This window comes from Stenella coeruleoalba, assembly GCF_951394435.1.
Source record: "Stenella coeruleoalba genome assembly, chromosome: 9".
Classification (NCBI taxonomy): domain Eukaryota; kingdom Metazoa; phylum Chordata; class Mammalia; order Artiodactyla; family Delphinidae; genus Stenella; species Stenella coeruleoalba.
Window position 1 is genome coordinate 72,199,971 of NC_137155.1, and position 26,616 is coordinate 72,226,586.

Consider the following 26,616-nt stretch of genomic DNA (forward strand, 5'->3'; position numbering starts at 1 on the left):
ACCCAGTGCAGCCAAAAGTAAATAAATAAAATAAATAAATTTATTTTTTAAAAAAAGAGCCAAATTATGATTCTTTGTGAACATTAATAAAATTGATAAACCTCTCATAAGATCGATAAAGAAGAGCAAAGGCAACTGTAGTCAATATTAGGAATGGAAAAGAAGGTATAGCTTCTTTGTTGCAGATATTTAAAAGATGATAAGAAGATATAAAAGAAAACTTTATTCCAATGAATTTGAAAGTTTAGATAAAATTGACAAATTCCTAAGACAATATACCTTAAAACTAACTGAAAGAAAAATCAGAAAACCTGAAGTTTTCTAGAATGGTTAAAGAAATTGCATCATTTTGAAAAATTTCTCCCAAAATGAAAACACCAAAGACGGTTCACCACTGAATTCTAGTCAAACACTGAAAGAACAAATATTTGCAATATTATATAAATTCTTCAAAGAATATAAAAACAAGAAATACTTTCTATGTGATACCAGCATAACTTTGATGTCAAAATCTGAGGACAGCATGGAAAAGAAAATGACAGGCCAACTCACTCATGAACCTACACGCAAAAATCCTAAGCCAAATATTAGCCAAATGAATCCTGCAAAGTATTATGAAGACTATAATATCATGACAAAGTTGGTTTATCCCAGCCTTACAAAGTTGATTTACAATAGAATATCAGTTCATATAATTCATCATATAAATAGATTAACCTTATAATTGTGTCAATAAATGCAGAAAAATCATTTGATGAAATTTATTGTTCATTCATTATTAAGCAAAACAAAAATCTTTTAACAAAGTTTACTGGATGCAAAATCAATATAAAAATTTAACTCCATTTTTATATACCAGCAACAAACATTTAGAAATTAAATTTAAAACGTATCACTGGGGGACTTCCCTGGTGGCACAGTGGTTAAGAGTCCGCCTGCCAATGCAAGGGACACGTGTTCGAGCCCTGGTCCGGGAAGATCCCACATGCCGCGGAGCAACTAAGCCCATGAGCCACAACTATTGAGCTTGCGCTCTAGAGCCCATGAGCCACAACTACTGAAGCCCGCGTGCCTAGAGCCCGTGTTCCACAACAAGAGAAGCCACCGCAATGAGAAGCCCGCGCACCGCAACAAAGAGTAGCCCCCGGGGCTTCCCTGGTGGTGCAGTGGTTGAGAGTCCGCCTGCCGATGCAGGGGACACAGGTTCGTGCCCCGGTCCGGGAAGCTCCCACATGCTGCAGAGCGGCTAGGCCCGTGACCCATGGCCGCTGAGCCTGCGTGTCCGGAGCCTGTGCTCCGCAACGGGAGAGGCCAGGCCACAACAGTGAGAGGCCCAAGTACCGCAAAAAAAAAAAAAAAGAGTAGCCCTGGCTCGCCGCAACTAGAGAAAGCCCATGAGCAGCAACGAAGACCCAATGCAGCCAAAATAAAAAAAAAAGATAAATAAATTTATTAAAAAAAAAAAAACATATCACTGAAAATATAAACTAGGTAGATCCTAAGGGATAAATTCAACAAAAGGTGTATGTAAAACTTTTTTATAGGAATTAAAGAGGACATATATAATAAAAAGATATGCCATGTATAACATGCTAATAAATTAGAAGATGACCTACAAATTAAAAAGTTGATGATCCCTCTTTCTTCAATCTTGTTTGGTTTGCCCTTTCAGAATTTGATGCATAATGATGTACTTGAATTAGATAGTTTGAGATTTTTTTAAAAAAATATCAAGCACACTTTCCCACAGGGTTCATTTTATATTTATACTTACTTATCTCAATAAATTGTTAACATATTGAAATGAGTGCTTACATCCACCATGAGCCATCGGCATGCATTTATTCAAAGATTTGGAGGGTCAAATTTGTTATTATATCATGTAACAACCAGTTCTATTTTAAGAAATTAAAAATAATTAATTTTAACATCCACATTAGATTCCAAATTGTTTAGATTGTCTATCTACATTCCCTGCATTCACCAGATAATGGCCTCAGTATATCCTGTACTTGGTCATGAATTGACATTCAGTCTGTAATTCTTAATTGCCCAAGATTGTTTTATTAAGTAAACAGAGTGTCCATTTTAGCAAAATAAGATGTAGTTAACAAACTCCTGGAAAGGGATGAATTATTAAGGAAAAAAATGCTAAAAGTTATGGAGAACATTCTACATGCAGGGTGCAACGCTGCAAACTTTACCTCTCCCTATCTCATTTACTTCTCACAGAGACTGTATCTGGTGGTTGCTACTGTGATACAATTTTACAGATCAGGAAGTGGAATTGTTCCAGTGGGTAAGTAATTTGCTAAAAGGTTTACAGCTGGTAAGTGGTAGAGCAGGAGTTTGATGCCATACTTTCAACAGTCATAGTCCATGGCCTCTCAGGTCGGTATATAGATGGTGGTAAGAGAGTGTACGTGTGTCTTTATGTACAAAAAGGGAAGTTGTGTTGACTGAATTAGGAATCATAGGGTAGGGAATTCTTTTATATTCCCCCACTTAAAAATTATGGATTAAGAGATTAAGTATTTCAATGTAGCAAATTGCCCCCTATTGAAAGAATTGGGCAAAAGTCCACTATTTCAGAAGAGAAATATACTATTTATCCAAAATTTGAATTTGGAATTAGAATGTATATCCACTGTGCATTTGGAAGGAGGAGGCAAGAAACTCAAAACTTTAAAAGCAACTTTATGAGGCAGACAGGATTCCTTTGGGACTTCATATTAAGCTATTTTCAGTAGGGAGTACAAATACTTTGTACAAAATGCTAAGAAACACCCTTAAAACATCTCCTAATAGGGTCATAAGTGGCCTGTTGAAATGAACAGAAACCAATTTGCCCCTATGCTTGTAATATTATTACTGTACATGAAAAGTCAGTAGTTATTGCTTTTTTTTTTTTTTCCTATTAAACAATAGCCTGGGCTTCCCTGGTGGCGCAGTGGTTGGGAGTCCGCCTGCTGATGCAGGGGACACGGGCTTGTGCCCTGGTCCGGGAAGATCCCACATGCCGCGGAGCGCCTGGGCCCGTGAGCCATGGCCGCTGAGCCTGTGCCTCCGGAGCCTGTGCTCCGCAACGGGAGAGGCCACAACAGTGAGAGGCCCGCGTACCGCAAAAAAAACCCAAAAAACCCAAAAAATACCCAATAGCCTACTTTGGGTCAATAAATGTAGATGTTGTGACAAAGTAATTTTGATAAGACTTACACTTTAATTAATGATGCAAAAATACATTTTTGGTCTTAATTCATTAGAATGGCAATTTATTTCTAAGATTAGCTTTCCCTTTCCTTATGTACTATTTTAAGCGGTTGTTGCCTTTTGTACTTCTTTACATTTCTTGTAGCATGTAATTCATTGCTAAACTTAAATATTTGTAGGTTGATTGCCCTTTTTCACCTAAAGAAAATAATGAAAGAATTACAACATTTGTAGAGAGAAATAATATTGCATTCTAACCACTTAATTGTACTCTCCTACACTTTGGGGTACTTAAGTATCAAGTCTAAAGTTGTGGATTGGGACTTCCCTGGTGGTCCAGTGGTTAAGACTTCGCCTTCCAATGCAGGGGGTGCGTGTTTGATCCCTGGTCAGGAGCTAAGATCCCACATGCCTCAGGGCCAAAAAACATAAAACAGAAGCAATATTGTAATAAATTCAATAAAGACTTTAAAAATGGTCGACATCAAAAAATCTTAAAAAAAAAAAAGGGAATAAAGTTGTGGATTGAATGTAATACTTTTCTGTCTGTAGGAGGCATAAAACTAGACAGGCCAACTCTAAAAACAAAACTTCCCCACCCTCTATTCACTGTGTCTCCTCTTCCCCTGTGAGGTGTCTATCCTTCTTCACACCTTCAAGAGTGTCTGGCGACTGCTATCACAATTTGCTCACTGAACAGGCTCAGTCATTATTATCTCAGTGAAAATTTAAATTGCTGTATATTCTCTCCTTAAAGGATTTATATTTTAAGCCTAACATGACATGGGAAGTATCATCTCCCCACTCTTGAAAAAACATTTGAACGTCAGATATTAAGAAGAAATATTAGTGAAAGTAGAGAAGAAGCCTTGAGAAGACTATTTATGCATCCCAAATGACACAAATCTATGCATAGCTAGTCCCAAAATAAACTTCTACAAATTTCATGAAATAATAAATGAATCTGAGATGCTTGAATAATAGAATACTAGAACCAGATGGCATCTAAGAATTCATTGTCTACTTCACTCCACCCAAGGTGTAAGAACATTAACAGATGGTCAATAACTTATACCACCTCTTTTGGCTTTTTTAAAATTAAAACAGCTAGATTTCGGAAACTTCTTGGCAAGCTGCTATTCAACTGCAGAAATGCATCTGCTCAGACACCCAAAAATAAACACGTTTCCCAAAGGAATCAAATATGTACTACAAAATCCTGTTCTGTTCATAGAATATGGTAAGCATGAATTTCATTACAAGTTAATGATGGTGCTGAGATCCTTTTTGCCAGATTAAGAGGTGTTGAATGTAGTAGGTGATGGTTCAAAATAGGAACAGAAAATTGTGCACTAAGAGGTATGCTCCAATCCTGCATGTTTCCTGGCATCAGATTTCAGAACATTAAGAAATAATATTGCACAAGACAACTTCATTTCATAATTTTAAGTTATTGTTCTCATTATACATGAAATCTGCCATTATACTTAAACACAATATCCAATGGAGTAAATTTGGACCAAATATATTCTTTAACTGACAGAGCCAATGGGGTGAGAAAACCACTCCCTGAGTTTCAGGCACATTGACATACTAAGTACTCTCGGTCAGGGATCTGAGATGCTGAAATTTAGCAAAAAATGGGACAAAAGGAGTTTTTGAGAACAATTCATTAGTCTGTATGCTTTCTGTATGGTATAATACATTTGCAATGCTTCTTAAAATGTAACAATTCTACAAACTTTTATTTTATTTTTATACACAGTCATTCAATTTCAAATTTACTCAGTAGATGATATTACTGTACACATATCAGAATTTGACATATAAACTTTCAGTCCTTTAGACAGATTGATAACCTTGGTAATCTCTATCCTGTTTAATACTTCCTTGCTTTCTCTGCTTTTGGACATTCTCATGACTCACTTAATGGAGAAAAGATTACATTAATATTCAGTGATATACAACCAAGCATTTAAAGTAATCTCTAATCTGGAAAGAAAACAGAAGACATCTTGAAATCTAATACAATATTAATGCTATATTTACTAAAATATGTGGATGTTAATTATAGACAGAGGTTAATTTCCAAAAATGAAGCAGTTTTACTGTGCCACACTCAATATTGATATGAACATAGATTTTATGTTTTAAGACTCAATTTGATTATTTTGTGAATTTCACCATTTTAAGGAGATTTCCTCATGATCCTGATTCTAACTCAAAATACTCCTTCTCACTACTCTTTTTTGGTATGCCACTAACTCCCTTTCCCCAAAACGGTGAGCAAAATAATAAATGAATAAAAACTTAAATTAAAAAAAATTTTACAAAGCCTTTTGTACTTCAAATGGTTCTTACAAAACTTTTAGATAATTCAACTGCAGACTAATCAGAAACACATGGGACTGGATTCCCTCTGAGATTTACAATCAGGGTGAAAGGACTTGGCAAACTGCAGTGGTTTAACAATAAAAAATCAAGAATATTCAACTTCATAAGTTTCTAAATTTCTTCCCAATTCACTTACATTTAAAAGGGAAGTATGTACTGGAAGCTTGAATTATGAAAACTGCCTGGTTATCTGATCTAGTATTCTCATGCACTAGCACCTTACCTACCACCCACCAACTTAAAATTATCGTCTCAATCAAGACGACTTAAAGTCAAAAAGAGAGCCTAAAATGGGATGTATGGTCATTCCACTTACATCTCACATCTGTTCTGAGTCTATTCTGACTCTTGGAACCTGAAGCAAAAAATACCATGCTTTTTTATTTTTATGATGCTCTCAGTTTTCTGCCAGAAATGTTCTGATGTGTGTGCTCATTATTTTCTGAGGTACACACTGCCCCATTAGGCATGCAGTGGTGGACCAAACAGCCCCCTTTCTTCCGCGCCTGGAGCTTACACTCTGGTGGGTATTTCATGGGACTGGTATCTGTAGAAGGTGTATTGGGAAGCATAGCTTGGGGTGGGGTAATGAGCCAGCATTGCACAGGATGAAGATACAGTAAAGGCTCAGGGAAGGAAAAGATCTGCAGTGGTCTAGGTAGGAAGTAATGAGGATATAAACCAGAAACATGGAAGAGGAAATGAACAAGTGGAATCACAGATGAGATAGTTTAAATATAAAATCAGCAGGATTGGGTAGCAGCTTGACTTTGGGAATCAAAGATGAATTTCACTGGGAAAATTGTTGTACTGATTAAAATACAAGAAGCCTGGGAAAGATAGTAATGAGTTTAGGTTTGTGTATTAGTTTAATATGCAGTGTAACAAATTCCTATAAACTTGGTAATTTAAAATAATATACCTTTATTATCTCATAGTTTCTGTGGATCAGCAGTCTGCACATGACTTAGATGGATTCTCTGCTCAGGAGCTCTACAGCTCAGGCTGTAATCAAGGTGTTGACTGGGCTGTTTTCTCCTCTGGAGGCCTGACAGGGGAAGATCCACTTTTCCAAGCCTTTTCAGGTTTCTGGCAGAATTTGTTTCTTTGTGGCTGAATGACTGAGGGTCCCAGTTTCTTACTGGTTGTTAGCTGTGTGCTGCCTTCAGGTCTTAGAAGGAGTTCCTTGTCACATGGCCTTCTCCACAGGGAATTCACAACATGGCTGTTTGCTTCTTCAAAGCCAATGGAAGGCCCTCCACCTCAGTCTTGCACAACATAGCTTAATTCAGGCAGCGATATTAAGCCATATAACTTAATCAAAAGAGTGAAATCCCATTGCCTTTGCCATATTTTATTGGTTAGGAGCAAGCCACGAGTTCTCCCAATGTTCAAAAAGAGAGGATAATAGGAGAGCAGGACTCACTGGAAGCCACCTTAGGGTGCGTCTGCCACAGTTCAGATGCGTTGTGTTGGAGGTGTTAGAGGAGCCTTCTGATGAAAAAGTCACCATAAACTGGACAGTGTGCATCTGAAAAGTTCTGTCCTTAGTGAACTTTTGATAGCAATTTGAATTAAACTACTACATCCCATAATCCTCCTTTATCCAGCTTGTGCTGGATGTCTATACGATCAAGAGGACTAATCCTTACTATGACAATAAAAAATGAAATAATATTTGTCAGGTGGTGATGAAAATATAACTTAGAAAGGTATGTATGGTGTCACTCAGACAGGGCTAGAAAGCGTGGAGATACATGTTTATTCCTTAAAGCCAAAGATAAAATAATTTAATTTCCTAATCTGAAAAGCTCCATAGCACATAAATTGGCAGCTTCTCTGCCAAATATCTCTTGGAAGAAGATGTAATACCTCCCACTACACTTTAGCTCCTGAGCCAATTTCCATCTAACACACAAAAGTTAATTCTGGTCATTTCTCAGCAAAATCTTGACCTTTGAATATCACTGGAAAATTGAAGGGAGATTTAGAAACAGAGACAATATGCTAAAAATTGGTGCTGCATTACCACCCACTCCCTTTGTTTCCTTCTTCTCCTATCCCTAAGTGACTAAATAAAATGAGCATAGATCATCTATATCTTGGATTTAAGTGACCAAATCTCTCAACAAATCAATAACATCACTTGTGCATAAATTTATAGCTTTACTCTCCCTATATTTCACTTCTGGTAGGTTTGGCCAACAGACACTCTGTTCCCTAAAGGCAGAAAGTAGAACAAAAGATCATAGTATTCCACAAAGAAAAAAAATAAATCAAATAACTCTGTAAGGAAGAATTTCCTTCTGCATAAATTTTGAGTTACATGACACAATCATGGGTTTTAAAAAAAGCTACTTCAGAGCTACATTTTAAAAATCTAGATATAAAACCTAGAAAAGCATACCATAACCTGGGGAGATACTTGGGACATATAAGACAAAGGATTGTTTTGTTTGTTTTTTTAATAATTAAAGAGTCTTTAAAATCAGTAATATATAGATTAACACAATAATAGAAGAATAAATAAAAGATATGAAGAAACACAATGACTAATATGCTTATGAAAAGAAAGGCTCAACTTTATTCGAAATTAAAGATGTAAATTAAAGCAATGAACTATTTTAATATATCTAATAACCAAATTAATATACCGAAGCGAGAGTACACAAAAATTAGTACTTTTAAGTATCTGGAGATGGCATAAGTTGACACAAACTTTCTGGAAGACAATTTCAACAAATATCAAAAGTTCTAAAATGTAATGATTCTCTGCACCAGGAATTCTATTTCTAGGAATTACTCATAAGGGGGATCAAATGGGACTTAGCTCCAAGTATTTTTATCACAGTTTGTTTATAAAAGACGAAAATGCGGATGAACGAATATTCAATAATAAGGGGTTACTAAAGTAAGTTATGGTATAGTCACACCTTAAAATACTATTAGCCTGCAATAGACAGTTTTAGCCTGTTCCCACTCTATGCCCCATTCTGTCCTCTCAGAACCACTGCCAGCCTCACACCACCCACAGGAGCATTTGTGCCACATAACCCAATGCACCCACCCATTCTGCCTGTATCCATAGCTAGTAAGATGTAGATACACCCAACTAACCCAATCAAATTTGTTCTCTTAAAAGTTTAGAATTGGAATTAAGAGTCTCTAGTAAATCTGTACTTCACTTAAATGGAAGACCTGTGAACTCCGGTAGAGGGGACATTTACACAGAGAAGGAGAGAAAGCAGCCTCCAGAGAAGAACAATGAAGCAGAGAAGCAGAGAAAAGCAAGGTGGGGAGAGGCAGTGTTGGGTGCATGCTGGGGCCAAGGCCATGCATCAAACCCCAGTGTTCTTGTATCCTTGACGGAATCCAAAGAAGGAGCTCATTTTTGGAGACCCCCTCACCTTCTATTTCTTAGCCCTTCCTCCCCACATTTTCCTTGTTTTCATTTAGGTGTTGTATATATTTGCCATTAGGGTTTCCTGAGAAAGGCTTCCAAATAGCACCCTAATTTCCTTTTGGGAGGCTGACCAGACTCCAGAACCCACCACCAACAGTTGTTGTGTTGGTGACAGGGTAATCTAGCTGCACACAACTCACTATAGAAGCTGAACCTGACAGACACCACCTCTCCCCTTCCCTAGTAAAGGCAGAGAATAGACTCCCACCTAAGCTCAGCCCTCTCCCTGGCCTTTGAATCTTAAATCATGGCATCCTATCTGCACTTCATGCTTTCCACATTTTGGTACTCTGTGTCACCCTGGGATCCAGCTTACTCTCATACTTATTGCTCAGCCTCCCCCTAGTTTTCTGGGACCTCAATAGCCTTCCAAAGTATTTCCTTTGATTAAATTAGCCAGAGCCAGTTTTATGGGAATATTTCAAAATATGTTAATATGTGCTTTTCTTTCTTACATTTCCTTGTATTTGATGCCCTCCCCGCTTCAGCTAGTGGAACCTTGGCCATTATCTTAGGGAGGCTTGGAATTAAAACAGGAATGTAAGATGAAAAGGTATCCATGTTCAGCTTTTGATTTCCAAAATTAGATTTTTGAATTCCCAGTGATATGTATGTATATTTTTTGGCTGTGCCATGTGGCTTCTGGAATCATAGTTTTCCCAACCAGGGATTGAACCCAGGCCACAGCAGTGAAAGCGCTGTGTCCTAACCACTGGACTGCCAGGGAATAACCCCCAGTGATATTCTTGAAACTGAGGCTTTGTGTAAAGGGATAAGATTTTTCTAAATCCCCTAAACTCCAATTCCCATATAAGCATATAGACTTAATAGACGCTAATCCTAGAGTTTTATTAGAACTCTAGAGAGGTGACAAAGTATATTACTGCAAGGGATATATTCAATATGAAGAGGGAAAGGAAGAAAGTCTTTGCCATGAAAAGAAAGCACACACCTCAGAGGGAACGCAGTTAAGCTGAGGAGGTGCCTGTCAGAACAAGAACAGTCACACTGCCATCCCTGTGCCTCGGCCAAAGGGAGAGAACCAGGAAACTCAAAATGTCCATTGAAAGCTGAAATAGGTTAAATGAAAGGTTGATGCTCTGCTTCTCTGTCAACAGGCCAAAGAGGTGTATAGCAGGGATTGCAGAGGGAGACATTCAACCCTCGATGACATACCCAAGAGGGTGCCCCAATCCTCCCTCAGCCTATGCATGGCATGCCAGAGACCCAGCAGCTCCTGTGTGGCCAGTGGGGGAATGTAGAGATGTCACAGGGCCTGGAAGGGACTCTGGATTGGGAAAAAGAGACCACATAGTATAGGAACCTCACAAGTTGAGGCAACTGGCAGGAACAAAGACATTAGAAGTCAGTACCAGCAAAATATTCAACAGGTTCGGGTAGAACCAGCCATACTGCAGAGGACACGAGCACAGAACCCTTGGGGACCAGACCAACCTCTCTGTAGCAAAGAACACAAAAAAATATGGAAAACGGTGGCCCCAAATCTTGCCAAGTGAAGACAGATAAAACCTCCACTTGCACATTGGGAAGAAGGGTGAGGAGGAGAGAGCTTTCGCTAGCAGAAGACACAGTCAAAATTGGGTTCTAAATTGCTGAAAATGAGAGTATTTCCTCAAAAGAGTCTGAGATATCTATACTTGAAAAGGCTGTACTTGGAATTGAATCTCTACCTGGAATTGAATCTTGTGAGCAAGGTGAAATCAGCTAAGGAAAATAAGGGAAGTTACAAAATATTTTGCACATACGGATTATAGAGAACACATTTAATTCCTGCTATACTTATAATCAAGTATACTCAGTAAGACAATAGAAAAATAAGAGATGTGTGTGTGTGGTTATAGGTAGTTAAAAGCCAATATCAAAAAAGAGAATATAGATGCAATTGGGTTCTTTTCTGTTTCTAAGATTCCTACTTCTGTACCTGTACCCTAAACTTTGTCTTCTCCATCTGCTCTCAGATCTTGTTTCCTCTACTATAACTTACTCTGATACAGAAGGAGAAGAATATAAAATGAATCTAGGGTTCATTATTTAAATAGATAAAAGAAGAAATATAAGTGCTAATATGACTCATGTCTTCAACTATCTCAAGTCTTATGATTAGAGAGAAGAAAAGCTCGAAGAAAATATCAAAATGTTCATAAAGTTCACTGTGTAGTATATTCTGCAGAATGAAGAAAATGGGAATAAAAATAGGGTACGAATAAAAATTTGTAGTAAGCCAAGCCACCATGGTTGCTGAAACAGTGACTAATGGGACACTGGTAGTGACAACACACAACCCTAGGTAATGTATTAGAGGAAGGGTGCTGAAAGCAAAATGTGGGGTGTATATAAAAATTATCTGCTGAAGGGATGAAGCTAAGATAAAATCAGCTAAATTCAATATTCATATATCAGCTGGTTCACATATCAGCCAGTCCCCTGAAGTCACACCACATTGGTTACCAGTGTTGGGAGACAATTCTGTACGGGTCTCTCAATTTTCTCCATGTCTTGTGAGCAGTGGCACTGACTGACTTTATCTTTTCCAGAGTGTTTGTATGGTTAACAGCCTTGGAAGATGGAGACAGGTCTCCCTCTGGATCACAGAGCACCTTTGCTAATTGTCTATTATAATAAAGAGAGTGTCTCTCCCCCAGAGCAAAAGTCAGGCAAATTTGATTACTTCCCATTAAGAGTTAAGTTCACTAAGGTTGGAGTTTTTCAGCTGTGACAGATAACCACTGCATAAACAGCATCCACCTAGGCCTCTTTATATCAAACCCATGGGAATCTCAGGCAAGGGAGAATCAATGCAAACATCTCATGCTGCCTGCTGTGCCATAACAATGTCCTTTCTCTGAACCAGAAGCTTTGTGTCTTCTGCCAGCATCATGGAACTGTGGCAGGCTAACTTGTTAACATGCAAGTAAAGTAACATCCCAGAGCCTTCATGGTACCTGATAATCAGCTCTTCCTAGGTGAAAGACACATGCATGTCATTATGAAAGGCTTTGATGTGCAGTGTTCAAAATTTTGCCCAGTAGGAGGTTCCAGCATCATCTGAGTAATACATAGTACTGAGAAAATAGTTACTAAAGGAAGAAGAAAATAATATATTTCATTAAACAGTCTCAACCTTTTCAAAGAAATGAACGAAAAGGTCTTAATTGGTGGACTACAAAAATCTTAGAATCTCTGTCATCAATACCAATTCAGGGAAGAAGAAATCTGAAAGACAGTGACATTCATACTGACATATTTGATAACAGAAAAAATATTGAACTATTTTTCTCTCCCCCTTCTTAAATTTATACTCTTTTGGCCCTTAGTAAAAGCACTTTAGATTTTTTTAAATGATACTATTAATCTCCAGATTTTTGAAAATAATAGAAGCGTGTTGTTCTATTATAGCAGCAATTGATAGTCCATTTTTTTCAGACACTGAAACCTATGGAAGAAATAAGCCTTATTATTTTCACTTGTATTTGATAAATGTGGATGCAATGAAAGTTATATAATTCCTGATTATACATATCCCATCAGGCCAATTAAACACCAGTAATGTAAATTACTTCCTGATCCAAACACATCTCTTTATGTCATTGAGATCGAAACAGTCAGTGAGGGCTTTAAGCTAAATTACATTTGAACTCTTTATGGCCAGGTACCACTTTAAGAATCATTTTGCTTTGTCTGCAATGGTAATTGTCAAGAAAAAAAGAGTATACTTCAGTAACAACTTAGTTAAGCACTCCAAATCCAAAGTAATTCCAAGAATTAATATCTATACTCAAACCAACAAGTATATCTTTAAAAGTTTTGTAGAATGTTTCTCTTGGGTGAGGGTTTTATGATTAGGGGTGGGTGGGTAGGGGAGGAAGGAAGAGGGACTGCCTCACTACAAACTGATAACAAGGCTGTTAAAATCACCCTTATCGATGGCCTTTGCACTTAACTTGTTTAGAAATAAAAGAAAAAGCATTTCTGTGATCACAGCATTTTGTCTTTTCTAGCTTGGCAGGTCACCTTGTTCTAGTGGATAGAAACTGAGTCAATGTGGGAAGAACCAGAATTTGGACAAATCTCATCAAACATTCACACAGAAGAAAGAGAATGTACTGCAACTGGAGGTGCTTTAAAATTTTTTATGTTCAATTTAAGTCAAGGGTTCTATGTTATGAAGGCAGAGCTTCAAATCTCTAATAGAAAAACAGAAATAGAATATTATCTGAAATTTCTGACTGGATTTGTGTTCTTCTAATAAGATTTTAACTTTAAAGGAATCAGACAGCATTATCGAAAAGGATCCATCAGTGTCTGCATGCTCCTACCTATGGTTTAATCACTTCCCTCCATACATGCATATATTAAGCAAATTCAAATGGTATGAAAGATAAGTTACATTTTCTATTCAACACCCTCCCACTTTTCCCACACCCCCTACCCCTTTCCTCCATCCCCATTTTTGCACAGATACTGAGCATAGGAAGAAAAGACTAATGAATATGGGAAGGGAGGGAGGTAGATTAATCCTATACTGTTTTTTAAAATCTCCATTACAACCAATTTTTAATTTTAAGTCAGATGATGCTTCATAAGACATAGGCAAACACTGAGATTGGCACAGAAATTAAATGTTAAATTAAATTATATTATTAAATTATATTAAATTATAGATTTTAAGGAAAGCTTTTTGCTTTTCTTCCTCTAACTTACTTCTCTTCACATTTAGTGTCTTTCAATAGCTTTTTCTGCAGGATACATTTTTAACTACTATATTGTTCAATTTGAAAAAGAGTTCAGGGTGAGGAAGATTACAGCTGAGGCATTCACAAGGATTTCCTGTTTTGGGTGGCTCTTTCTTCCGCCATGATAACGTGTTTTTGATATTTTTAAAAAGCTGCCTGTGTGTTTTAATATTATTCTATCTTCCCTGCCCCTTAAGAAACCATGTTGGGTAGGGGAAGAGAGACAGTTTGAGTGCGGGCTCTTTCCCTATCCATCTCAGTGACCTAAGACAAGCTTCTTAACTTCACTCAACTCTATCAATAAAATGGAAATAGTAAGGCCTGCCCTGAATTGTCACATAATTTTGGTGAGGCTCAAATAAAATGTATATGTTTAATATTTTGAAGAATCACTATGTAATAAAGATCTTGAAGTGTTCGTAGTAAGTTATATCTGAAATAGATAAATTCACCAATATCCAAAGGGAAAAAAGTGTTCTATACCCCGTGGGAAATATGATCCATTGATAATTTGTCCACAAAGTTATAATACAAAAATAGTACCCCATGCCTCAACTTCATCAGGGTCAAAAAAACATGAGGTATAGTAAATCTCAAGTGATTTGGGATCTATTTGATTTTTGTACCATTTGCATATGCCCCTCTACAAAGTCACTGGCAACTGGGTGACTGTTGATGATGTGAAAAAAACCAGACTGACGTCCCCTCCCCCCCATTCTCCGCTTCCATTATTATTATCAAATAATACATTGATAAAGATAATTGAATCATATTAAACATTCTAAGGGTTTATTTGAGCAAAAAAGGATTCCAATGAGGCAGCACCAAATTGGACGTGAGCACTGACAGGACCCAGGCACTCCGCCTGACAGGACCCAGGGGAATGAATTACGTAGAGAAAGTGCAGAAGCAAAGAAAGGAAATTATTGATTGACTATAACTTAAAGCCTAGTTGGCTGGCTGTGACTGGTTGTCCTTAGTATCTTGATTCCATCACCTCAAGGCATTTACTGGCTTAGATTTTGATTTGCACATGTAGGCCGCCATGGCATTAGAGCCACCTCAGGTCTAATGGCCTCCTTGTTTAACTAATTTAACAACATACATATATAGAACAAATTCAAATGGAATTAAAAGAAGTTACATTTCCTGGCTTAGCTGCTGCCACTTATCCCACTTTCCAGAGTTTGTTTTTAGTTCTGATGGATTCCTCTGTGTTCTCTACTCTGACTGATATGTTCATACTTCAGCAAACACACTGCTCCTCATCTGTCCTTTCTCCTGAGTTTTGTTTTATGCACACATATATACACAAATACACAAACGCACACACACACACACACAATCTTTTAGCCTTTCTATAGTTCAATAATCGTTAAATAATATTCCAAACCTCTATTCCTTGTTTCAACTTTAGGCCCTGCATATTGTCTCAACACTGCCTTCACCTCCATTGCTCCTTCTCTCCATCCCTATAGCATCTTTACTTTCAGCAAGGATTTTAACAGTTAGGGCTGCTGTGCTGTTGCCTCCTTTGAGGATGGTGCCTCTTAGAGTTTGGCAGTGCACAGCCCATGTGGATTCACATAGATGCCCCAATCATATTTACATTTTATTGTTGCATATCTATAATGAATCTTTAAAGCCTTGTCTATAGGTGATTCATTGAAGCTGGAAAACAATAAGCAGCATTTACAATGTCATGATTTTAGCAATATTATTTACTATAGAAGTGAATAGTATGCTCTTTCTCTGTGTATTCTTTTAAAGTCTTTAAATTTCTGAAATTTTACTTGGATAAGTCCAGGTGGGGCTTTTTATCATTGATCCCATTTAGCACTTTGTGGCCTTTTTCAAATTTCAGACTTGTGTCTTTTTCAACTCTGGATAATTTCCCTCTGTTACATCCTTGATCATTTTCATTCTTCTGTTTTCTCTGTTCACTCTTTCTAGAACTTCTAATAGGTGCTCACTGTCCTAAACTGGTTCTCTATATTTAACTTTTATATTTTTTTTGCTCTATATTCTGAGATATTTAACTGACTTTATCTTCTACTATTTCCTTTCACTTTTTACATTTGGGTAATTGATTCCAAAATCTCTTGCTTATTCCCTAAGTGGTCATCCTCTATAGCAAACTAAGCTTATTTTATGTTTGCAATGTCTAGTACGATATTCCTGAAGATACAAATAATAATTTTAATTTTTTCACTTGTTTTGTTACCTTTGTAGCCAGTTATTCTGTTTTTTTATTTGTATTATGCCTTTTGCCTTATTGATTTTCCTTAATAATTGTTGGTGCACAGTTGGCCATTCATACTGGCTGACAAAAAACTAAATTAGTATATATAGTTGGTATGAGTTTCTTCAGGAGTTCTGTCTCTCCATCGTTTGTAGTGTCTATACCTTAGTAGGGAATGGGGGAGAAAGTGATGCAAGTTGAGTTCCCTATCATCCCACATTTTGTTCTGAAGTGCCAAAATCCATATTAGAAGCTGTAGGACTTGGGATGATTGGTCAATTTCTTTGGAGATCAGTCCTCTGATTTAGATAGGGGCTGAAGGGGATGGGTTAAAAGCTTCCAATTTTTTGCATACTAAAATACTTTTTTGTCATAATTTAGTGCATTAAATAAATACACATTCTAAATGGAATATACTGTACATTTGATGAAACACATATAGCATTCATCAAGGTAAAAATAATACATAGCCATGGAGTAGAAAGATGGCACACATTAAAAAAAATTACACATTTGGTAAGAGTTGCAACACAGCTAGCTGTTCCATGGATAGCCCTTCAATTAATTACTCTTTCCCAATTCTGCCTGGCAGAACAGCTGCTGAGGGGTCAGGAAAATTTACAGAGACCTGTCAGAAAGAAGGGCTACAGCCTGGAGGCTACCTTCTCTACTGCAAGTTGTATCCTGATTCCAGCTCCATTCTGATTCATCTATCAGTAAGTATTTAGATGCTCTGCCTTGGAATGTGTTCAAACTTCTGGATATATTCACAAGCACCCTTCCATCCTAAGTGATTTTCTCTTCAGGTTAATGGAATAAGAAAATGGGACACGGGGTGGGGGAAGAGGTAAATTACTTTCTCATACCATTCTATTTTAAACTGAATTTTATCCCACTCTTTTTTGGTAAAATTAAAAGGAATAATTTTTTCCAAAGTAGCATAAAAAGATGACTTTGATTAATCATCCAAACTGGGTCACTTTGAGAGTGACTGGGTTCTATTAATAATGATGCCTGGTTAACAGGCATGCTCCAGGACTGATCTGGATAAACCAGGATGCATGGTCACCCTACACAGGTAAGCCTAACTAGGTGCAGGATCAGTTGCAAAAAGACTTTAGTCCAAAGAAGAGAAAAAAAATGAGATGAGAGAAGTATGCTGTTCTGTGAGGAGATATAAAATACCCACCTGGGTACCTTGGGCATGATGCAACCAGGATATCTTACAGGTAATGAATAGAGTTACAATCAAGTCGAACAGCTTAGAGAACAGTATCCCTTTTGTTATCTCAGTGGACAGCAGAAACTTTTCTGGGATATTATGTTTCAAGAGCAATAATAGGGTTAAGTCAAGTGGTAGCATTATGGTAAGGGCAGTGATTCTCAACTGAAGTTAATTTGCCTTCTCTTCTACCTCTCTATCTCTCTCTCTCTCTCTCTCTCTCTTTCTCTCTCTCTCTCTCTCTCACACACACACACACACACACACACACACGGAACATTTGTCAATGTAGGAAGATACTTTTGGTTGTAAGTACAAGGAGATGCTGCTGGCATCTATGGGTAGAGGCCAGAGATGTTGCTAAACATCCTAAAATGCATAAGATAGCCCCCACAATACAAAGAAGTTTTCAGTCAAAAATACCAATAATGCTGAGGTGAGAAACCCTGGATTCGGTTTAGAAAAACCCCTGGACAGAGCTTGCAGAAGAAGGCATTGAGTATGTCACTTGGGAGTAACAAGTAACTACAGGACTTGTTAGCTTTCTTTTCTCTGCTATGACTTCCTTCTGATCTTGTGTCACATTGGTTAAACCCCCAAATATGGAAGCTGATGACAATTTCCTGGACTGACTGACCAGTGAAGAGATTTTTTCTCCCAGACTTTTAAGTAGGAACTCAACCCAATGAAAGAGTAATACCCATATAAATTAATCACAGTTCCTCTGCTCCAGGCATCTCCAACACAAGGGTCACACATACAAACATTCATTCCATAACAGTTGAGTCATTTCTAAGAGTATATTTGCAACTTTAAGTTGAGTGCTTTGTTTCTACAGAATTATGATTTCTGAGTAAACTGATACATTAACTTTAACTTAAAATTCAACCACAAATCTATAGTAGAAATACCTGCTACAAAGTGAAGAGATATAATTTATGAGAATTGGTGAGTGTGTTGCTTTTTAATATAGAATGAAGCTTTATCTGTTCTGGCAGAGTTAGTTTACCAAGTTATTAATAATTATTCTAACACTTGAAATTCAAGTCTTTTATCTCTCAGTATTTTAATATTCTATGTAAAAGTTGTAAATGAGAATTTTTTTGTTTGTTTTTCATTCTTTGGCTTTCATGGCAACAATTCATTCTGGACTAATTAAATATTGAAAAGAGTTGAAATTAGTTACAAAGAGAATAACAATAATGATTTCATTTACCATTTTTGACCATTTGGAAAATGATGAGTATCTTAATCCATTAGAGCTGCTATAACAAAATATCACAGGCTGAGTAGCTTATAAACAACAGAAATTTATTTCTCATGGCTCTGGAGGCTGGAAGTCCAAGAAGAGGGTGTCAGCATAATCAGGTGAGGGTCCTCTTTAGGGATGCAGACTTCTCATTGCATCCTCACATGGTGAAAAAGGCTAGGGATGTCTCTGGAGCTTCTTTTACAAGGCACTAATCACATTCATGAGGCACTCTACTCTCATGATTTAAGCACCTCCCAAGGGTCCACATCCAATATCACCATTTTTAGGGGTTAGGATTCCAATATATGAATTTTTGAAGGACACAAATATTCAAACCATAGCAACTAGGTTCTCAACTACCAACAGAAGAGCTAAGGAAATATAGAATATTGATGTGTACAAATGGCAGGAAAAAAAGAATGCTCATAAAAGAGAGACACTCATTTCCATGGTCTCTGTCTGACTTCTCTGCAAGGTTTAATGGCAGAAACTATAGGAGAAGGAAATATGTTTTATGTTACTAATTCTTTGAGCAATGAAAACCTTTGACTTCCTAAGCTCTGTTTATTTTAACAAATTTTGACAGCCATCTTCCTGTGTTCCAAATAAAAAACACAAGTCATAGCTTAATTTTCCTTGATAGCAGTGGTCCATAATTTTATCTGTCTTTTTCTGCACTATGTTATAATGCAGAACACAATTCTGTACCTACTTTCCAGTCTTAGGCTTTTCCCTTGCTATCAAGTGGTTAGTTCTCAAATCTGTGTGTTTCTGCCAGAATGCCTGCCTTTAATTTGCTTCTAATCTTTTCTGGGCTTGGAAAACAGATAACTGAGCTGGCTAAGAGTTATATATAAGATATGTTAGATTCAAGGCACCAAAATTTAGAACAAGGGCCTAGACTTAGGCTCTGAGCTTCCCAACAGCCATTCTGGTGTGCAGTAGCCTTTCCTCTCCTACACCCATGTTCAGAGCTACATTACGGCTGTACAAATTCTGACTTCTTAATAAATGAGAAGGAAGCCATAGTCCTTCTCAGGTTCATTGTTCCATTTCTCTGGACAACTACAACTTGGGTTTTAGAGTGGGAGTGATAAGTCACTGCCACCATTCACTCTACACAAAGGAAAATTTGTAATTGGCTTAGCTTCTCCCCAGACAGTCCTGTGACCCATTACCATGTTTCCTGCCTGCATGCCCCTCCTGCACACCACAGCTGGTCACTCTGAACATGGAAACTCTCCAGGGCTCAAGAAGAATAGCTAACAAGAGTTCAGTGGCAGTGGCAGACTTCACCACCACATGTGGACATCCGCTCTTGCAGAATGAGAAGAAAGTAAATCAATAAAGGTAACATGGCAATTTAGAAACTAAAATAATATTTCAGTTTTTGTTTTAATTAGTTTTAATTCATTGAAGAGCAAAAAACATGAAAAGAAGGGAAGTTCTGTCAGCAGGTCAAATTATGCTGGCTGCCATGACTCACTAGACAGGTGTCTTTGTTATGGAAATAACTGTTTAATAGGCATTGTTTATGATAGAGTCTGAAAAAGAACAAATTACCTATAGAAGGAAAAGTATATGAAAGATAATCCTGAGGCTGTATGCTAGAAAGATATATTGTGATATCTACAACAGTTGTTTAGAGAGGATTTTTCATGAGAAAAATTAAACGTTAACTTGAGGGAATCTCCAACATGGTCTCAGCGAGCATGTGACATAGAGTGTGCATGATACGTGTATCATGGGATTATCAGTTCAATAGTCATATTGGTTGCAGTTGTTCAGTTTGAATTCCTCTGGTTAAATTTCCAGTAACTTTAGATGTGTTTGGAATAGATGGTCTTTGCAGCAATAAGGACCTAATTGATGAAGGCCTTGTGTTTTCTTTTTCACCAAATCTATTTAAGTATAAGTCCTGTCAATTGGGCCTTTTCAAATTCTTTCAGTCTATATCCTCTTCTCTACTGCACTATCATTGCCTTAGGTCAGACCCTCATCATTTCTTCCCTGGACTACAGCCAATATCTTTCTAATAGGTCTCTTCGCCTTCAGTCTCACCAATCAGTCTTTGTTCCACATATCACTAGAATGATCTAGGTAACAGGAAAATCTAATCATTAAAATTCTCTAATGTGTCCACACTTCTTTAGGAAAATTCCAAATCCTTAACAAAAATGTAATGCTATTCCTGATTTAGTTTCTTCCAACATCACTAGAGTCACTTCTTGTCCTCCACTCCCCCCACCCCATGTACCTTATATTTCAGTAACACAGAACTATTTGCCACTCCTTCAATGCCACATATTCTCTTACCTTTATGCCCAGTTGTTTGTCTCCTTCTTTTCTCCACCCCCACATCTTGAAACAGGTTCTCTTCCACTTCCCAAAGAGACTCAAAGTTGTCTCCTCCAGGATACCTTTCCTAACACTACATCTTCCCATCCCAGACTGCCTGGCTCCATCCAGAATGGCTTAGGTATCCAACTACATTTCCCCACAACACCATGGATATGATTTTTATCAGATAGGATGCTTTTCATGTTTACTTCTCCACTCCCTCCCCACCAAGAAGAAAGTTTTCTGAGGATCATGATAGTATTTTAATGCTTGTATTTTCAGAAAAAGTCCATCGTAATGTAGATAACTCAAAAATTTTTGTTGAAAGAAAAATGAAGTCAGGGAGTGAAGGATGGAGGAAGGAAGGACAGGAAAGAAAGAAAGCATGGAAGAGAGGATGGGAGAGAGGGAGAGAAGAAGACAGGAAGAAAATAATGGGGAGCCCTTCTTCAAAATTAAGCTGGAAAACAACAAATAATTCTGGAAATCAACTGACTCAAATTCCACTTTAATGTCCTGCATTTAAAATGCTGTTCAGGGGGCATATTGAATGTTTTCTGCTCAGAAATTTGCTCCCTGGGAATCACATGATGACAAGAATTCATATCTTGAGGCAACAAAATCAAAAGTCCTTAAAAGAAAAAGCATATTGTTCTGAAAGTTTGTGGAGCGCACAATATAATTTACATTCAGCTATTTTGTTCCTGCTTCATAAGCATAACTGACAGTCTTGTGGGATAACAGAAGTATAGTCCTCATCAGTGATGGTCAAATTTTTCAAATTTAGATTTTCAATACAGAACTAGCAAAATGTTTATAGTTCTGATTTGTGCCATCTATGTACTTTACAATTCAAGGGACTACTTTGATGATGTATAGCAGAATAGTGTTAGAGAAGGAGTTTACAATGAAACCTTTAATGACTTCTCTTTGTACCATCTGACTTAGGATTAAATCTCACATAGGCAAAGGTCCTAGAATCAGCTTTTCAGACAAGATTGTAGAGTTCATAGCAAGTAAGGACACAACCTCTTGCTTACCTCCTGTGCACATCAATCAAGCACAGCTTTCTTGACAAGCTGGTCACCAGGGTCTGCTGCACAGCAATGTGTACTCCAGACTACCTGCCACTCAGTGCAGACACACCAAACCCTGTTTAGCCTACAAGAGTGGCATCTCTGCTCCTTTCCAGGTAAAGCTGATATCTTGCAAGAAAAGGGGTAAACCATTCATATCGCCCCCAAAGGAAGCTTAAGAACTAGCATCGCAATTCACATTACTCACCATTGGATATACGATGGTAATTCCATGAAGGGGTCCTCACATCCAGAGGGTCCAGGCAGGACAATATGCTCTGGGATAACGAAGTGTCAGTACTGCACTGGTCTGCGCTGTAACACAAGAAGGAAACTGAGTCTGATTATGCTCAGTCAAAAATTGGTAAAGATGTCTTCCACAGTATTCTCTCTCTAGACTCTTTGCCAAAGAGGTCAATGTCACCAGGTCTTCCTTAGGAGTACCTCAGATGAATTGGGCAAAATGGCTCCCTCTTAGAGAAGGAAATTGGGGTAGGAAGTGTAAAGATCCATGAATCACATTCTATACAGAAATCAATGCCCAATGTGTTCATAAGATTGGGGTGGCTTGACTTCTAGAAGTTGTTCACAAATGTCCTAAAGTAGTCTCAGAGGCAACTGCCAGGAGGTACGGTGTGATTTCCTCAGGACACAGTAATTGAGTCAATTTACTTGAAAGCTTGGACTATACCCCTTGGTTTCACTAATCATACTGAAGAACTCCAAAAACTATTCCCCTGGAATTCTCCAACTAGTCATCACAACTATGGTTCTAAAGCTCAAGGCAAACCTTAGCAACCCCAAGGATACTACAAAGAGTGCACTGAAAAGGCATCTCTATATAGTGCCTGCAATAAACCTGCTCCTTGCTATTCTGGAGGCAAACTTTACTCAGTCCAAATTAATCAAATGCCAATTTCAGAGTTACCACTGAAAAACTAATAAAACAATTATCATCCAAGTGGCACTCTGAATTGTCATCATGTCAGAATTTACTATTAAATCTTAAATTTTCCTAGTTACATGAGACCTTTTTTTCAAAGAATCCAGGAATAGGACTGCATTTTGTAGATGTATGGAATTACATAGTCAAAAAACCTTGCAGAAATAACCACTGACGATCTAATGAAATCAGTTACAGGAATGGGGGAAAATAAAAAGTGTAAAATCAAAATTTTTTATGTCACTTTCTAAAGTTACCAATATTACTGGTATTCACCCTACCTAAGACAACATGAATGTAAACTATAGTTACCCTTCTGCTGAGCCAAACAAGAATTTTAAGCTATTTAACAGCTCTTGAATTTCTACCATGTTTTAGTTATGAGGGTAATCACTTTTTCACCTATAGGAGTAATATTTTCTATGGCCCTAACCTCAGTAAAAATAAGTCTGGCATCTGGAAAGCACAGTAGTCCTTGACGTCAGGTGTCTGGGCCATATCCTCAACAAATGAAATCAGAATCTCTGGTGGTGGCAAGGGGGAGGACTGGACATGGAAATGCTTCTAAAAGTTCCCCAGGTGATTCTACTGTGCAGCCAGCGTTGTGAATCACTGTGATGAATGAACAGCACTGTGCTAAACACAGTAATGAAAATAAGCACCTAGTAATCTATTCCTTGCCCCTAAGGAATCTGCCCTGGAGGAACAATACAACTTATCTTGTGCCTATCTACTAATTTCCCCCTTCCCTGAAACTTCACCCACAGGCTGCCACAGGAATGGGCTTAGGCAGCTGTCTGTACCAAAAATCACTGACCCTGCTAACCACACTGATTAAATGACTGGATATACAGTTCAAGATAAGACAACCAAATCTCTGAAAGTTTCGAATTAAGATCCCAAAAGTCTAATTCAGTCGTTTGGCTGGCGGTAGTTGAGCTGAAAGAAAACTGAAATGATAAGGCAGAGAGACAAGGGAAGAGTACGAAAGTAGATATTCCTGGGAAAGAGTCAAGAGGGGTACTGTATGATCCTGAGAACTGGAGAGAGAGAGAGAGCTGTCTAGGCTTCTGACAGGTTCCAGTGCATACCCTGCAAGGCCCATTTCTTGGATGCTGTAGGTTTATAATACCTTCTCCTTATTTTAAGCTAGTTGAGTGAGTCTCTGCTCCTTGCAATAAAAAATGCTCCTTTCTCCTCTTCATATTCTGGGTCCCAATTTGATTCCCACGTGATCTGTGAGCCCTCCACATCCTTCTCTTGTCTCCTGAAAACAGTAAGAGCAGTAAGAGTTCAGATAAATGGGAAACTAAAGGGTTGAGGAGTTGTCTGGGAGGCTTTACAGATCAGGTGGGAACTGCACTGGGACCTAAAAGATGGAGGGGGAAAGAGAGCTCACTCCAGGTGAGGGAAAGAGCAAGCACAAAGTCACAGAAGCAGAAATGTACCAAAGGGGAAGCCTACACTTAAGGAAGAGGCGCACTGGAAAATTAATTTAGCTTGGTGGGGATGAACCCGATTAAAGGCCAGACATGCTAATTCAATGGTCTTCTACTCCTTAGTTTCTCCTGCATGTAAAAAATCCTGATGCCCAGTACTTTTAAATAAATGCTTTCTAAATTCTTAAATACATACCATCTGTCCCACTACTCTAGGGGAAATGCACTAATAATAACAAACAACCAAAAAGTAATAAACAAGAGAAAAGCATTGATAGAAAGGAACAGACAACGCTTGCCAGTTTCTGTTAAAAACAGTTTATTTTTTACACATCAATGGACTCTTATAGCTTATTTTATTCTCTGTACACTTTGGCAAACATTGGTTATTTTGAGACTATGTTTTACTTCTATTATCAAAGTAATTCTTTTCTTAACAAAATTTTAAACTTAGTTGCATCTTCACATACATAACTAGTGTAATGGTCATAGTCTATAACCATTATTGGTGACAGGAAATAGTGTATCTTAGTATTAACTATAATTAAAAAGCATTTTGGATAATATTGGTTAAATGCTGTGAATTCAACAGTGGTATTTACCATCAACTGGAAATAATTAGAGTAGGGTTCTAAGTATTAAGAGATCCTTTCAATTCAAGCACTTTCTCATCAGTGATGTAGACCTGGAGTCAAGGTGTGAAGCCACAGGCAAGGCTGACAATCAGCCAATATGCATCAGAGTACCAGCCCCAGCCTGAGCTGTACCAATAGCCCAAGAGTGACTCTCACCAGGTCACTTCCAATGATCTTCTTTACATTCAGTATCTTCCTATTTATACTAAACGCGTCCTTAAGTTAAAAATGGCCCAAGCTGGATGGGCTCTTGGAAATTAGTTGATATTTTACTAATGAAACTAAGATAGTTAATTGTTGGGCTTAAGGGGAATGCTGAATTTGCTTTAAAAAATACTTTTTTTTTCTTCCAGCTAATAGCTCCATTGCTTTACTAAAATGACTTTTAAAAATCTTGCATTCTTTTCCCTTAGAATGCAGGCAGGAGCAGCCTGTGCAAAGCCTGCCTGCTCCATACGTCAAGCACTGTTTGTATATATTTCGGCGTATCCAAGCAAGGGCTTTTTAACTTTCCACCCTACGGACAGAGCTGTACTTTCCTGAACAGCAGCCAGGAAAAATCTTGGAACTTTGGCAGGAAGACTGTGGGAAGCCTGGTGCAACACCAGGCTGAGATCTGGAGCAGAGGCTTTCTACAAAGGCAGAGGAGCGAAACACCTCCCTTTGTTTAGCTCTACATATGAGTACAAATGGAGCCCCCAGATTGCAATCAGGCCCTATTGTATAAACTTGGGGTTTCCATGCCATACAGCATTTTTGGCACCAAGTACCTTATTATTTTTCAGCTGGAAAACCAATTAGCATTCTTTTTATATCTGGGTGTTAGTACTTGGGACTTAGAGAGATTTTTTGGCCACCAGCCCACATGGCTGTAGTCTCTTGGGCAATGCCTGACAAATTAAGATAAAACTGTTACTTCATGTTTTCCTACAAAGAGAAAACAAAAACTGTTTCCTGCTCTTATTAATTGGATGAAGTCAATTTCCACGTTTAACAAATAAAAAGGTAGGCATAATCAGGGTGTCAACCCAGGGCTCTTATCTCTCCCCAAGCTGGTTCCTCTGCAGGAATGTGAGAGTATAAGAACTGTCAGGTTCTGACTAAGCGTTCCTTCTCTTGGAAAAAATCCCCATGGTCAACAGAGGGCTCTGTCCAGTGGATAGGCTGCGACCACCACGAGGTCACCCTTTGCCCCCTCTGGCATTTTTTCCCCCACAAGTTTGAGCAACGGGATTTACCTGGAGAGAACTATGAGGAGATTCCAGCCCTGTCAAGTGAATTAGTCATAACAGTCAAGAGGGTACTGCCCAGTTTGAAAGAAATAAACAGAGCCAAAAATTTCCCTATCTTGAAAGCAGAGCAAAGAAAAGTTCACACTCTAGGAATGCAACTTATGATTAGAGAAAACCATATCTGGGCTGCTGTCTCAGAATATCTGAGCATGTGCAAGAAGAGGAGGAAAAGAGGTTGAAATTGTTGTGAGAGGTGCCCATCCTATAAAGTATTCCCTTATGATAAACAAGCCTTGCCATGGCGACACAACCTAATGCCACAAGTCAGAGGAATATGGCCCTCCAGTGAGCAGACCACATTTGGGAAAACCTCCAGGACGATGCAAAATATTTAGAAGGAAAGTGGTGAAACAA

At 38.0% G+C, this 26,616-nt stretch overlaps 1 protein-coding gene across 5 annotated transcripts in view; it reads right to left on the bottom strand.

The window, feature by feature from the left end:
• TFEC (transcription factor EC) overlaps window positions 1-26,616 on the bottom strand; it is a 667,358-nt gene that overhangs the window by 370,301 nt on the left and 270,441 nt on the right. For all 5 annotated transcript variants that reach the window (XM_079931385.1, XM_079931390.1, XM_079931383.1 and 2 more), the window contains one exon: window positions 22,162-22,268. The gene's annotated coding sequence lies outside the window, so the exon portion shown is untranslated. The remainder of the gene's footprint in view (window positions 1-22,161; window positions 22,269-26,616) is intronic.